The sequence below is a fragment of the Balaenoptera physalus genome (genome assembly GCF_965194825.1).
Source record: "Balaenoptera physalus genome assembly, chromosome: 13".
NCBI lineage: Eukaryota > Metazoa > Chordata > Mammalia > Artiodactyla > Balaenopteridae > Balaenoptera > Balaenoptera physalus.
Genome location: NC_138892.1, coordinates 101,896,468 through 101,913,508, shown reverse-complemented (window position 1 = coordinate 101,913,508; position 17,041 = coordinate 101,896,468).

Genomic DNA, 17,041 nt, shown 5'->3' with positions numbered 1-17,041 from the left:
AACCGTTAGACATGCCGCCTTCCCTCCCCGAGGGTGGGGAGAGCCCGGCGCCCGGCGCCCCCAGCGCTCTTTGCCTGCTCCTTTGATTTCATGTAACTTCCTGTATTAAAACTTTACCTTCCCCCAAGAGACGATGAAGTTAAGATATGCTGATTTAATCCTTATGATTTTCATTAAAAATCAAACTAGTTTGTCACTATTCAGGTAATACAGGTTCAAGATCAAAGTGCAAAGAGGATAGAGACTGAAGACAAAATAAAGTCCTTTCTTCCTACCTTGCTTCCCATTCTTACTTCCACTGTTCAGATTAGACTAACGAAAATGTGCCAGGGCCTGTGCTGGGCTCTGAGCCCAAAGCTGTGGAGTGGGGATGGCGCACGGTCATATAAAGAGTGTAACTGCAAGAGAAAGGAACAAGGTTCCGTGACAATACTTAACAAAGGAACACTAAGAGTTTCCAGGAACCACTGGAATTCGTGGAGCATTCTTGTACAATTACAGCTAATACTTCTATAGCACTTCGCGCTTTATGCAGCTCTGATATCCATATTATTTCACTTAATTGATTATGAAACAGGATATTTATTATTACGATGTCCTCTTACAGACACAGAGGCTTGGAGAAATTAAGGAACTCGCTAAGTTCCTTCCCTGGTAAGTGGCAGAGACAGAATTGAAACCTTAAATTTCACCTCCCTCCTCTTTTTGGGGGGACAAAATTTAAAAAAAAAATCAGAGAAGTCAAGAATAATATAACATCCCCCAGATTAAGAAACAAACAGCAGGGCTTCCCTGGTGGCTCAGTGGTTGGGAGTCTGCCTGGCAATGCGGGGGGACACGGGTTCGAGCCCTGGTCTGGGAGGATCCCACATGCCACGGAGCAACTTAGGCCCGTGAGCCACAATTACTGAGCCTGCGCGTCTGGAGCCTGTGCTCCGCAGCAGGAGAGGCCGTGAGGGTGAGAGGCCCGTGCACCGCAATGAAGAGTGGCCCCCGCTTGCTGCAACTAGAGAAAGCCCTCGCACGGAAACGAAGACCCAACACAGCCAAAAATAAATAAAAAAAAAAGAAAAGAAAAGAAACAAACATCACATGTACAGCTGAAGAGCCTGGTGTATCCCTTCCACAGGGCATTTCCTTCATTCCCTTCTCAGAGGTCACCTCCTTTCTGACTTTGGTACTTATCAACCCCATGCCTATTTTTATACTTTACACTCTGTATATATATCCAGAAACAATTATAAAATAGTTTTGCATGCTTTTAAACTTTATATTTATGGTTACAGTGAATGTATCATTTTGCAACTTGTTTTTATGCTTAACATCTTTATTGAGACATTCATGTTTCTACATGTAGCTGTAATATAGTCGTTTTAACTGTGAAGTAACATTGCACTGTATGATTATACCACAATTATTTTTCATGATTATGTTGAGGAATACTTGGATCACTTCCTATTCATGTATTTCTTCTATTACAAACATGGCTGCTGTGGACATTCTCCTTTAAGCAACAGTGAAAATTTCTCTAGGGCTGTAACTCCAAACGGTTTTTTTTTTTTTTTTTAATTAACTGGGGTCTATTGTAGGAAACACATTGCTATCCAGTATACACACATGCTCATACACTATGCAACTAATATGTACACGCATGCGTGCAGCGTGTGTATGTGATGTGTTCTCTTATATTTTCTATTCTATTTTAATTCATTAAAAAAATTGCTCATCAGGATCCACTAACTTGATATCACTACTTGCTCAGTGTAGAAAACAGCCCCCTAGGGTTTATAACCAGGAGGGGAATCATGAGTTGTAAGGTTTGCACACCTTCAATTTTACTAGATTTTGCCTAATTGAAGTGTTTGGCTAAATGTTATTTAAGACTCTTAAAATCTTTGATTTGCTGAATAAGTAAATATATTTATTAAAGCATCTAGTTAGTTGGACCCTATTTAAAAATAGAGGAAGTCGGTTTCTTTTCGTTTTATGCAATTAGGTAATATGTCTGCCCCTTCTTACACCTCTGGTTTTCCAGGACAAGAGTCTGTGTGGCAAGAGGCTGTGTCTCCGTTGACACAACAGGTTCCTGTTTGCCTTTCCCCTCAGGTGTTTGATCAGCTACATTCCCTTCATTCTTCCTACTGTTCCAACACAGCACCTGTTTCTCCAGTTACACTAGTTGCTGAGCTGGTGAATGGGAGAAGATTAAGATTATATGGCCTCTTACTTTATAATGAAGCACATTCATGGAGGGCTTAGTAAGTCAGGTTCTGTGCTGGTCCCTCGATGCAAAGATCGATAAGAGACAGTCCCTGCCCACAGGAAGCTCTGTGTATGGGGGAAGAGACACATGAAAAGATAATTATAAACCAAAGTGGATGTGTCTGTATAGAAATAAGCATAAGGTGTTAGTGAAATCCCTCCTCTCTCATTACTGCTTTTCCCTGCCCTGCCCTTCCTTCTTTAGCAAGTTCAGTATTTCCTTCTACTCCCTTTCCTCTGGCTCATTGACCTCTACTATCTATTACTATCTGCAGGGCTTCCCACCTTAAAACGTCTTCCCTTTCTCTGAGGTTACTGCCCTCTTTTCCCTCCCTACCGTACTTGTGGAGAAACAGTCTGGTCGGAGTTCACTCAATATCCAGGTATCGGTTTACAACTTCTCAACCCCCTTGCAGTAAGCTTGAGACCACGTGACTAGTTATGGCCAATGGAATATAAGCAGAAATGAAGTGTCATTTCCTGGCCCAGGAGGTGCACAGCCAGTGTGACTCCCAAATTTCTCTCTTCCCTAGATAGTAACACATACAGAGGCCATGCGTCCTGTCTGGTATAGTATGAGATGGAGGAAGCCGCCCAACTGGCATCTTGCTCAACACTTAGCTTAAGCAAAAAATAAACATTTGTGGTATTAAACCCCAAGATTTAAGGTTACTGCTTTAACTTACCCTTACTATTACACTTACCCACCAGTCTTTATGCCTATTAGAACTTGGTACTCATTTTCACTACTTACGAAACTATTCACACAAAGGCCACCAACTATTCCTTAATAGTTACATGTACTCTCCCTTCTCCATCTCATTTTTAATAACCTTTTTTTTTTTTTTTTTTTTTTAACCTGCGCTGCCCAGCTTGCAGAATCTTAGTTCCCCCACTAGGGATCGAATCCGCACCCCCTGCAGTGGAAGTGCAGAGTCCTAACCACGGACCTCCAGGGAATTAATTCCCTCCATCTCATATTCTTAATTTTCAAGAACTCTTTATGCTGAGATAGTGTCTTTTTTTTCCCACAGCGTTCCTGTTTTATGGATGAACTTTGCTATACTAGCCTTCTGAGAAGATTAATTAGGGATTCTGGGGATTTTTTACTTGTTTATTTATATTTCTTCTTCTTTCATTCCCTGCATTTTTCCTTTTCCCTCAGGATTTCTGCTTTCCTTTTGTTTCTTTTATCTCTTTTAAGATGCCCACTGTCCTTTCAAATACAAACAAGGCATTACAAAGTTGATTGGATACATGGGCCCTGAGTAGGGCTTGTTGACTGGTGAATTTCCCTGAAGGGGATTGGGCTGGGAGCTCCTCTTTTGACCTAGAAACTTCCAAATGTCTGTATGTGGAGGGTTTATTTATTTTTTATTTATTAAAATTTTTTAAAATTCTATTTTAGGGCTGCGTTGGGCTTCATTGCTGCACTCTTCGTTGCAGTGGGCGGGCTCAGTAGTTGCGGCACCCAGGCCCTGGAGTGTGCGGGCTTCAGCAGTTGTGGCTTGCGGGCTCTAGGGTGCAGGCTCAGTAGTTGTGGCACATGGGCTTAGTTGCTCCGAGGCATGTGGGACCTTCCTGGACCAGGGATCGAATCCGTGTCCCCTGCATTGGCAGGCAGATTCTTAACCGCTGCACCACCAGTGAAGTCCCTGGAGGCTTTATTCTTTAGGATTATTCAGTCTCTTCAGAGAGGAGTCTGCCAGTCTCCTGCCTGGAAGATGTACGTCTGTTTCATGGGTGTACATCTCTCTCTTGTTCCATGCAATGCTTGATGTCTTTGGGTCCAGAGGCTTTCCTATCCATTTTCACAGAGAATATAGCATCAATTCTCTGCCTGGTGGTGGTGGGGTTGGGTAATTCCCTGGCTGTGCTAGGTAGGGAGGGGGCTTGAGGGTCCACCATTTTGGAGTCTAGGCTTTCAGGCCATTCCTCCTGATTTGACTCCTCGTCAGCTACTTCCCCTGGGCTGTATCTTCACTACACCCCACCTTCTTTCCATTTTTCAAAACTGTGTTTAAATGTTTCATCTGCTCTTCTTGCATTCACTTTGTTCCTATAGATTTATACCTTCTCCGTCCCACCCTTTACTATATTTTAGTGGGATTTTAGGCACAAGAGGCAAGTTAACTTGCCATCTTTATGAGAAGTTTTCCTCTTTGTTTTAAAGTATTTTTCTTTTCTTTTTTAAATTATTTATTTGTTTATGTATTTATTTTGGCCACATCATGTGGCATGTGGGATCTTTTTTTTTTTTTTAATTTTATTTATTTATTTTTGGCTGTGTTGGGTCTTTGTTGCTACCGGACTTTCTCTAGTTGTGGCCAGCGGGGGCTACTCTTCGTTGCAGTGCGCGGGCTTCTCATTGCGGTGGCTTCTCTTGTTGGGAGCACGGGCTCTAGGCGCGCAGGCTTCAGTAGTTGTGGCTCGTGGGCTCTAGAGCGCAGGCTCAGTAGTTGTGGTGCACGGGATTAGTTGCTCCGCGGCATGTGGGATCTTCCCAGACCAGGGCTCGAACCCGTGTCCCCTGCATTGGCAGGCGGATTCTCAACCATTGTGCCACCAGGGAAGTCCGGCATGTGGGATCTTAGTTCCCCGACCCTGTGCCCTGTGCAGTGGAAGCACAGAGTCTTAACCACTGGCCCGCCAGGGAAGTCCTTAAAAGTATTTTTCTAATGGTCTGCTTAAAAAAGTACTTTTAGGGAATACCCAGGCGGTCCAGTGGTTAGGACTCTGTGCTCTCACTGCTGAGGGCCTGGATTCAATCCCTGGTTGGGGAACTAAGATCCCACATCTCACAAGCCACGTGACATGGCCAAGAAAAAAAAAAACTCTTAGATAATCTATATTTTGAATAGTTTCATGTCTTTAAAGAACATGCTTAAGCTTCTGTATTAGTCTGGGTTCTGCAGAGAAACAGAGCCAGTAGGATAAATGTATATAGTTGACCCTTGAACAACAGAGGCTTGAACTGTGTGGGTCCGCTTATACGCAGATTTTGTTTTACTATATGCATACTGTAGTGCCACCCGATCCACAGTTGGTTGAATCAGCAGATGCAGAATCACTGATACGGAGGGTCGACTGTATAGTTATATGCAGATTTTCAACTGTGTAAGGGGTTGGCATCCCTAACCCCCATGTTGTTCAAGGGTCAAGTACATATATATAGGTATATATATATAAAATAAGGAATTGGCCCATGCGAATATGGAGGCTGAGAAGTCCCAAGATTCACAGTCAGCAAATTGGAGATACAGGAGAGACAATGGTCCAGTTCCAGTACAATTCTGAAAGCCTGACAACCAGGAGAGCTGAAGGTGTTATTTTCAGGCCGAGTCTGAGTCTGAAGGCAGGAGGAGACCAATATTCTAGCTCAAAGGCAGGCAGAGAGAGCAAATTCTCCTTCACTCAGGCTTTTATTCTATCAGGCCTTCAAAGGACTGGATTAGGCCCACTCACGTTGGGGAGGATGATCTGCTTTACTCAGTCTGCCTATTCAAATGTTTATCTCATCCAGGAACACTCTTACAGACACACCCAGAATAATGTTTAACCAAATATCTGGGCACCTCATGGCCCAGTCAATTGACACATAAAATTAATCATCACGAGTCTACCCCCTGTCAATATGGCACTCATATGTGTGTCCTTAAGCCATACTTATTCTCCAAATAAAGACAACAAGGTCATCATTCCACCTAACATGATACAACCATCCTGTGTGCAACTGAAAATGCACCAACCCCTTCCCCAGAAGATGAGATAAAGTCCTTGAGTGATGTTTACTCTTCTCCTTGATCTCTCATAACTTCAATACTATGATGTAAAATTAAAAACACTTAAATTCGGGACTTCCCTGGTGGTCCAATGGTTAAGAATCCGCCTTCCAATGCAGAGGATGTGGGTTCGATCCCTGGTCGGGGAACTAAGATCCCACATGCTGCAGTGCAACTAAGCCCGCACTCTCTAGAGCCCGTGTGCCACAACTACTGAGCCCGCGTGCAGCCACAACTACTGAGCTTGCACGCAGCAACAAAAATTCCCGCATGCTGCAACTAAGACCCAACGCAGCCAAAGAAAGAAAGAAAGAAAGAAAGAATGCAAGGGGAGGTATAAATAACATGATGTATGGATGTCATGAGGCTAGTGAGGAGCAGGGGATTCATTCTAATGAGGGGAAATCACTGAGCCTAAGTTAAAAAACCCCACAATTCTATGAAAGAAAGTCAATATATATTATGGTACATGATAAGGGAATAGGAGGGAAAAAAACATATTATGTATACATGTAAATTCATAACAAAGTAAGGAGGAATACTTTTTTTTTTTTGACAGGCAAGAGTAGATTTATTAATATAGGATGCTTGTAAGTGATGCAAGCGGGCAGGCGAGGGAGCTCTGCCCTGTGGATTAAGTGGGGTACAATTTTGCTTTTTTTTTAATATTTCTTTTATTAATTAATTAATGAATTAATTAATTTTTGTCTGTGTTGGGTCCTCGTTTCTGTGCGAGTTGTGGCAAGCGGGGGCCACTCTTCATCGCGGTGCGCAGGCCTCTCACTATCGCGGCCTCTCTTGTTGCGGAGCACAGGTTCCAGACGTGCAGGCTCAGTAATTGTGGCTCACGGGACTAGTTGCTCCGCGGCATGTGGGATCTTCCCAGACCAGGGCACGAACCCGTGTCCCCTGCATTGGCAGGCAGATTCTCAACCACTGCGCCACCAGGGAAGCCCCTACAGTTTTATAGTCAAAGGAGAGGGGGAGGGGAAAAGACCGCCGTCTTCGAGTAGACATGAGGCTTACATCACTAGTTCCAAGGAGGAATACTTTTGATAATTACAGTCTTTATGTAACTGGTCACATGGCCATAGCTGGTATTTATAACTACCTTCTTTTACTACCCATTCTATATTTCCTTTGCCTTCAGCAAGCACCTCAGTTGGTTGTGGTTCTTTACTTGGTGGAGTGACTCGCACCTTCATTCCCGAGAGGTCTGGGTCATTAATAGTCCTGCCTGGATTGGATTGTCAGTTTTCCATTGACCTTCATCACAGGGCATGGTAATGGGAAGAGAAGCCCTAAGGGATCTCTTGTATGGCAGACTTACTCTCCCTTATACCCATTGTGGAGAATCAGTCCAGTTTCCCCTTGGAAGTCAGGGTCAGTCAGCCCAGCCAGCATGATAACTCCCTTCTTTGAGTTCCTCATGCCTCTAAATCAACAGGCAAAGTGGCCGGGCAGCAGTCTTAACTTCCAGTTCAATGGAATCATTGTTGTGTCTCCTAGTGGAAGCATTCCTTCCTCTGAACCAAGACCTCCAGGCCAGCAGAGCATAAGGACACAGGGACAGGAAGGAAAAATATTGCTAGTGGGTTCCTAGGATTAGTAGCGATCACTGCCACTCCCATTTCCACCCCTTGATTCCTGGACCCATGAATCTTGGCTGTGGGCGAAATATTTTAGATGCTGATTCAGAGCATATCCAGCTTTCTGGAGGAACTTGCCCCAGCCTTGCCAGCTATGACCACTGTAGGGGAGCAAAATTTGTCATCTCCAAATGTCTCTTTGGCATGTGGATTATTTTGAGCTGAAAATAATCAAGGCCTAAAAGACTCAGGAAGAACATTTGACCTTCTCCCTAACTGCCTAAAACAATTCAGATAGAGGGTTTGTTCCTAGAATAGACCTATCAGCAGAGATATTTGCAAAGAATATGGGCTGAGTGTGATGGGGGAAACTCTCTGCAGGGCCTGAGATCAGAGTCGACTCTGTGTCCAGTAACTGCACAGCCCAGAAAACATTTGTTTACCAAACATTTGCTTTTTCACCTCCATATGAATTTCTTTCCTCCCCTTTGAAGTCCCATCCATTGTCCCCACCATTTTCTTTTGTCTTTAGCTGAAGATGCTATTTAAGGTGAGGGTTTTGGCCATTTTGTTGCTCAGTTTTCCTGGGTCTCTCCCATGTAAACATGCTATTAAACTTTTGTTTGATTTTCTCCTGTAACTCTGTCTCACATCAATTTGATTCTTAGACCAGCCAGAAGAACCTAGAAGGATAGAGGACAATTTCTTCTTCCCCAAAACCACTGTGGGGGAGGGGAATTTCTTCCTCTTTCCCCTCTTAGTTCTTTTTGGCTGTCAATTAAAATGACATAAGGCAGATTAACAGGAGAAAATCAAATTTATTACATGCGCATGGGGAATCCACATAAGCATGAAGAATTCCGAAGACAGCAAGGCAAGATGAAGAATATGTATTATTCTAGACTAAGGACAAGGAGTCTGACCCTTCAAAGGGAAGTAAGGTAATTCACAGGACGATAAAAAGAGTTAATATTTGGCAAACAGATCCAAAGACAATGGCACACAGAGAGGACTTTGATCAAATGGGCCTTGCTAGGTTTCTCCCTGTCTACCACACCTAATTTATACTTTACTATAGTTATCTATAACTCCTTCCTGGGACAGCCCTCCTATTTTAAATTCTTTTGGGCAATAACAGTGGGGAGTTGTTCAAAGGTTCTTCCTGAGTCTTTTAGGTCTTGCTGTTTTCAGCTCAAAATAATCTGCATGTCAGCCTGACACATCTTGGGGTGACCTGTCCTGAGCCCCATCACCACCTACCTGGCACTGTAACTAAGTCTTCAAAAGTCTACAAAAGCTATCAAGCCAGCTTCTTCAGGATGGTGAGGAACATGATAAAACCAGTGAATTCCATGAACATGGACCTGTTGCTGCCCTTCTTTTGCTGTGAAGTGAGTTCTTTGATAAGAAGCAATGTTATCCACCCATGATGGTGGATAAGGCTTTCTGTAAGTCCACAGATTATAGGTTTGGCAGAAGCATTGCAAGTTGGAAGGCGAATCCATATCCGAAGTGTCTAATTGCAGTAAGAACAAAATGCTGGCCTTCCATGATGGAAGTGAAACGGGAAGGAAGGGGGCAGAGCATAACCGTTAAAAGAATGACATAGCCATTGAGGACAGGACAAAAACTGGTTAGAACCAACTAGGTCTAAGATGGCAGAAGATTCGACTTCCAGTAGACCTTGAGCCTCATTATACGCTCATTGTAATGCATTAGCATATGCTAAATGACACACCCACCAGCACCATGACTGTTCTGAGGCTAACGATAAAAGGCCGGAAAAGTGGGCAGTGGCCCAATTCCTGGAAATCTCCACCCCTTCTCCAAAATAGTTGGAATAATCCTCCCACTCATTAGCCTTTGAAATTACCTAACCCATAAATACAAAATACCCCATATTTTAGGGCCTCTCACCTTCTGAGATAGCCTACACTCTGTCTATGGAATATGTATCTCTTTAAATAAATCCACTTCTTACCTATCACTTTGTTTCTCACTGAATTCTTTCTCTGATGAGACATAAAGAATATGAGTTTCATCAAGTCCTGAGACGACATGTGTGGTGTGATCTCAATTAAAAGACAGTGGGTTCACGTCCCACTTTGGGTTTTGGCTGGGTTCGAGTCCTGGCCTGTGGGTTCAAGTCCCAATCTGAGTTGTGTGGTTTCAGAAGTAATTCAGTGTAATCAACTTGCCACCATGTTGATCACCCCTGGGGAATGTTGCCATATTGGAGACTTAGTGTTTGTTTCCACTGTTGGCAGATTGGGCATTGAGCAGTGACCATAGCCAAGTTGGCCTTGGTGAATGGAAGTTCATGTTGCTGAGGCCATGCATAATCTCCATCCCAGCCACCATGACCACTTTGTTCAAAGCTCATTAAGCAGTGATAGGTGGCTGGGAAGAGGCTGACTGGTATCCACAGAATGGGTCATCTTTTCCATGTGATTCTTAAAATCCTCCTCTGCTGGGGTCACCCTTTGGTGAACATTCACATGGGACAAAAATATATTCATGCTTTTTGCCCATTCAGAGAGGCCTACTATATACCTTTTCCCCAAATTTCCTTGTCATCTATTTTCCAATTGTGTTCCTCCCAAGTGTTTGACTATCCAACTAAACCACTGGCTACAGCCCATGAATTGATATGTAATTGCACATCTGACCATTTCTCCTCCAAGCAAAATAAACAGCCAGTTGCACTAATCTATGTTTTGCCCACTGGGGTTTCCCTTCACCGCTCTTATTCAGAGATGTCCCAGAAAGGGACATCTGTCCACATTCAAATGCTACCTGTGTATCCTGCGACACCATCTGTAAAGGAGTCCTTCGCTTTCTCTTCCTCTGTCAACTGATTGTAGGGACTCACCATGAGGCCATAGGTACAGGCTTGGAGAGAGGAGGCAGTGTAGCAGGAGTGTGGACCATGGACATTTGAGCCACTTCTTCATGTAACTTTTTTTGTGCATTCAGAGCCTGCTTGGATCACTTCTATTTGGTGATGGAATGCTGCTGTGCACACCCAGCTTTATGGGTGGGTCATGTGACATCTAGTTCATGATGGGCAGCTCAGGTTGCATGGTAATTGGGTGGCCCACGGTTAAGCGTTCAGTCTCTACTAAGGCCCAGTAGCAGGCCAAGAGCTGTTTCTCAAAAGCAGAGTAGTTATCTGCAGAGGATGGCAGGGCTTTGCTTCAAAATCCTAAGAGCCTGCCCTGCGATTCACCTATAGGGGCCTGCTGAAGGCTCCAAATGAAACCGAACAAAGGGCTCATGTGCCCACAGCACAAAAAGCCAAACTCTGAGAGTGGGTATTTTTAAAATGGAATTGAATTGAATTGAATTTTTTTGGCTGTGCCATGTGGCATGCGGGATCTTAGTTCCCAGATCAGGGAACTCGGCGTGAGACCTCTGAGTCCTAACCACTGGACCGCCAGGGAATTCCCAACAGTGGGTGTCTGCAGCAGAGTAAGGATTTTATTGCAGGGCGCCAAGCAAGTCTCGGATCCACTCCAACTTGGTCTCTAAATTAGGGGTTTTTAAAGGGGAAGAACAGAGGAGCTGGGGTTAATCATCTTAGTCATCTGCAGTCCACGCTCTTTGGTCTGTTGACCTGGGTGGGGAGAGGACCCTGGAAAAGGCCATCTTGCCCTGGAAGATAACTTAAACAGCACATAAACAGTGATGCTTATCGGAAAGTGTAGCTCAAGTCACCTGATCTTCATTCTCCTTATTGATTAGCAAACATGTGGTCAAATAGGTATGGGCTAAGACAGAAGGGAACAAAAGAGGAATGAGAAAGACAAGAAGAGAAACCCAGGCATTAGTTTTAATTATAAATGAATCATAGGACTCGGTTTCACAAACAGCATCCCTATCGGCCGCTGCCACTTCCAACATCATTGGATCTGCTGGACCACAGGCACCCAGTAGCTGAGCGGCTTGCCTAGCAGTCTGGACCTGTTATAGGGTATCCCCATGTTTAATCTCCACTCAAAACTAGTGGATTTTGGTTACTTGTAACAAACCCAAATGAGGATTATGTTGCCTCCCAAATCCAAAGAGGCTCAATAGGCATTGTGCCTCTTTTTTGATTGTAGGAGGAGCCAGATGCAACAACTTATCCTTTACCTTAGAATGGATATCTCAAGAGGCCCCACATCATTGGACTCCTAGAATTTCACTGAAGTAAAGTCTCCTGAATTCTGTTGGATTTTTTCCCCACCCTCTGCATGCAAATGTTTTATCAGTAAGTCTAGAGTATTTGTTAATTTTTGCTCACTAGGTCAATCAGAATAATGACATCAATGTAATGGATGAGTGTGGTATCTTGTGGAAGGGAATCAAGATCAATCAATCAAGGCAATCCAGATCCAGAACTAAATTATGACATAGGCTGGAGAGTTGATATGCCTCTGAGGTAGGCAGTGAAGGTGTATTGCTGGCCTTGCCAGCTGCAAGCAAACTGCTTCTGTTTTGTATTGATAAAAAAGCATGTGCCAGATCAATAGCCCCATGGCAGGTACCAGGGGATGTTCATTTGCTCAAGCTATGAGAGCACATCTGGTACAGCAGCTTCAGCTGGGGTCACTCACCTGGTTATACTTAGGATAATCCATCTGTCTTCTGCACAGGTCAAATAAGTGAGTTGAATGGGGACGTGGTGGAAATCATCACCCCTTTCAGGGCCTTGATGACAATGCTAATTTCTGCAGTCTTTGCAGGAATGTGGTATTGCTTTTGGTGTACCATTTTCCTAGGTAGAGGCCATTCTGGTGACTCCCACTTGGCCTTTCCCACCATAATAGCCCTCACTCCACAGGTGAGCCAGTGTGGATATTCTGCCAGCTGCTTAGTATATTTATATTTATTTATTTATTATTATTATTTTGCCACGCTGCACAGCTTGCAGGATCTCAGTACCCTGACCAGGGATTGAACCTGGACCCTCGGCAGTGAGAGCATGGAGTCCTAACCACTGGACTGCCAGGGAATTCCCTTAATATATTTAATCCAAGTATGCTTTTGGAACTGGGGAAATAACCAGAATGGATTTGGGGACACACAGAGCCCACAGTGAGAAAGATCTGTGCTAAAACTCCATTGGTTACCTGACCTTCATAAGTCTACTCTGCCTGGTGGACCACAGGGATGTTTTAGGTCTCCTGGAATTACTGTCAGTTCAGAGCCAGTGTCCAGTATCACCCGAAGTCTGATGATTTCCTTTTCCCCTAGACACAGTTACCCTGGTAAAAGGCTGTAGGTCCCTTTGGGGAGGGCTGGGAGAAAGATTAACAGTACAAATCTCCGACAGTGTACCAGGATGCTTCCTCAAGGGCACCCAGCCTCTCCTTCATTCAAAGGTCTATAAACTGGCTCAAGTGTGGGATGACTAAGGGCCCAAGACTCTGTTTTTAAGATTCGGATTAGACTTTTGTTCACTTGACCTAAAACATTTCTGCTTATCCAGATCAAGTAAGAATTTAGTAGGCTTCCTATCGATTTCACTTCTGGAACACTCTGATCAACTAGTCAATGCCATAGGTCTATGCAAGTCAGACCATTCTGATCTCTGCTTTGACTTTCTGTCCATTATGGTAACCCCACCCACCTTGTCTTTGGGGGGTTACCATAATGGACAGAACTGTCATGGAGCCTGTGGGTGTGTCACTTAGCTTTCTGATGTGTTACAACGAGCGGATACTGAGGCTCAAGGTCTAGTGGAAGTCAACTCGTCAGCCATCTTTTTTTTTTTTTAATAATGGCTTGTCTCCTTCATGGACACAATGTTTTTTTTTTTTTTTAAATTATTTATTTATTTATTTATTCATTTATGGCTGTGTTGTGGGATCCTCCCAGACCAGGGCTCGAACCCGTGTCCCCCGTATTGGCAGGCAGACTCTCAACCACTGCGCCACCAGGGAAGCCCTAGAAGGTGATCTTTAAGTATTCTAACTCAGACTTCGAATTTCAAAAAAGACCTAAGCTCTTCCTAGAGAAAGAATTGCAGAGTGCGTGAGATGGGTTGAAGTGTGTGTTTGAGATCAGGACCAGAGTCCCACTCCTGAGTGTTTCACTGGAGAGACAGGCTGCATCCTGGGTTGGTTAGTGGGAAAGGATGCTCAGCTTCCTGTGGAAAGCATGAAAGTGGCCGTTCTCTGAGGATGGGTGGGCCTGACTCAGAGAGGATGAAAGAACTCAGGAGTTATTTTCTCCAGGAAATATTCCTGAATTCTTCCCCAACCAAATCTGGGGTAGGAATAATTTTTATGTACTCCTGTAACATCCCATTTCTACTGCTGTTCCAGTTACCTATTGTTGAATAATGAAATCATCCCAAAACTTAATACTTTATTATTATTATTATTATTATTTTCTGGCTGTGCTGCACGACATGTGGGATCTTAGTTCCCTGACCAGGGATCCAACCCATGCCCCCTGCAGTGGAAGCACAGAGTCCTAACCACTGGACCGCCAGGGAATTCCCTTATTAATATTTCTTTATTATCTCTCATGGTTCTGGGCATTCACTGGGCTCAGCTAGGCAGTTCTCGCTTAAGGGTTTCCTGTGGTTCCAGTCAGATGGGGTTGGAGTCGTTGAGATTGATGCTGATTGACAGCTGTAAACTCAGTGGGCTCAGCCAGAGCACATCCAAGTGGCTTGGGCTTCCCCACAGCATGGCATCTGGGAGTGAGCATTCCATGAGCACAAAGACTGGGTAGGTGCAAGATGGCCTTTTCTAACCTAGCTTTGAAAGTCATGCAGTCACTTCCACTGTACTTTCTACTGTAGGAGCAGTCACAAGCTCATAGCCCCATTCAAGAGGGAGGGGACATAGGAATGTCAAAGAATTTTGGAGCATGTTTAAAAACCACTACAAGCCAAAACAGTCTTGAGAAAGAAAAACAGAGTGGGAAGAATCAGGTTTCCTGACTTCAGACTATACTACAAAGCTACAGTCATGAAAACAGTATGGTACTGGCACAAAAACAGAAATATAGATCAGTGGAACTGGATAGAAAGCCCAGAAATAAACACACACACCTATGATCAGTTAATATACAAGAAAGGAGGCAAGACTATACAATGAAAGAAAGACGGTCTCTTCAATAAAGGGTGCTGGGAAAGCTGGACAGCAACATGGAAAAAAATGAATTTAGAACATTCTTTAACACCATACACAAAAATAAACTTAAAATGGATTAAAGACCTAAATGTTAGACTGGATACTATAAAACTCTTAGAGGAAAACATAGGCAGAACACTCTTTGACATAAATCTCAGCAATATCTTTTTCGATCCGTCTCCTAGAGCAATGGAAATAAAAACAAAAATAAACAAATGGGACCTAATTAAACTCAAAAACTTTTGCAGAGCAAAGGAAACCATAGACAAAATGAAAAGACAGCACACAAAATGGGAGAAAATATTTGCAAATGTTGCCACTGACAAGGGATTAGTCTCCAAAATTTACAAACAGCTCATGCGGCTCAGTATAAAAAAAAACACAAACGACCCAATAAAAAAATTGGCAGAAGACCTCAGCAGACATTTCTCCAAAGAAGACATACAGATGGCCAAGAGGCGCATGAAAAGATGCTCAACATCACTATTAGAGAAATGCAAATCAAAACTACAATGAGATATCACCTCACACCAGTCAAAATGGCCATCATCAAAAAATCTACAAACAGGGAATTCCCTGGCAGTCCAGTGGTTAAGACTTGGCGTTTCCACTGAAGGGGGCACCGGTTCGATCACTGGTCAGGGAACTAAGATCCCACATGCCACGTGGTGTGGCAAAAAAAAAAAAAAAAAAATCTGCAAACAATAAATGCTGGAGAGGATGTAGAGAAAAGGGAACCCTCCTACGCTATTGGTGGGAATGTAAATTGGTACAGCCACTATGGAGAACAGTATAGAGGTTCCCTAAAAAACTAAAAGTAGAGCTACCATATGATCCAGGAATCCCACTCCTGGGCATATATCTGGAGAAAAACATGGTTTGAAAAGATACATGCACCCCAATGTTCATTGCAGCACTGTTTACAATAGCCAAGACATGGAAGCAACCTAAATGTCCCTCAACAGATGAATGGATAAAGATGTGGTACATATATACAATGGAATATTACTCAGCCATTAAAACGAATGAAATAATGCCATTTGCAGCAACATGGATGGATCTGGAGATTATCATACTAAGTGAAGTAAGTCAGACAGAGAAAGACAAATATCATATGATATCACTTATATGTGGAACCTAAAAAAAAACTGTTACAAATAAACTTACCTACAAAACAGAAACAGACTAGTAGACTTAGAGAACAATTTATGGTGTCCAGGGGGGGAAGGGTGGGGAGGAGGAATAGATTGGGAGTTTGGGATTGACATGTACACACTGCTATATTTAAAATAGATAACCCGCAAGGACCTACTGTATAGCACAGGGAACTTTGCTCAATATTCTGTAACAACCTAAATGGGAAAAGAATTTGGATACATGTATATATATAACTGAATCACTTTGCTGTACACCTGAAACTAACACAACATTGTTAATCAATTATACTCCAATATAAAATAAAAATTAAAAAAAATAAAAACCACTACAACTATTACCATAGGAATTTCACACAATTTTCTTGTCTTCCTATTACTAGAAAATTCCTTGAGGGCACTGGGGCTTCTTATTTGTGTTTGGATATAGCTACATTTTTTTTTTTAATGATTTTTCTACATCAAAGAAGTACATCAATGAACTATCACTTTTTAGTTTTACTGAGCAATACATGAATTGGTATTTTGGCAAGTGTGGCTTCTATTTAGAATCTTTGACAACAGGGTGGGATTCTCCTCCTTAATCCTGATATTTCCTTCTAGAAACACCTCTGGCAGGGAAGCTGAGTTTTGCAAGTGCTGCAGGGCACTACGGAGATTCCAGCTTTAAGTTGTGAGTGCCTGGTTAAGGTAGGGAGTGCTAAACTGGCAAATTCCATTCTTCATTCAGGGCCAGGGAGGAAATTGGAAAGTCTGACCTTGAATTCGAGTGGCTTGTTCAAAGTTCTGAGAGTGGAAAATTCTCAAAAAGTTACTAGGTTGGTTTCAAGGTGATATACTTATTGTAGGTAAGCTTGCTGGCATTGCCTGTGCCCCGAAGTCACCCTAATTTGTTATTGAAATTAAATTTATTTATTCTAGTTATTTATTTTTGGCTGCGTTGGGTCTTAATTGCTGCAGGTGGGCTTAGTTTCTCCGTGGCATGTGGGATCTTAGTTCCGCGACCAGGGGTCGAACCCGTGTTCCCTGCATTGCAAGCCAGATTCTTAACCACTGGACCACCAGGGAAGTCCCCTTTATTGGTCTTAAAGAGAGAATTTTGACCTCCATTTGCTGCTTTTGTT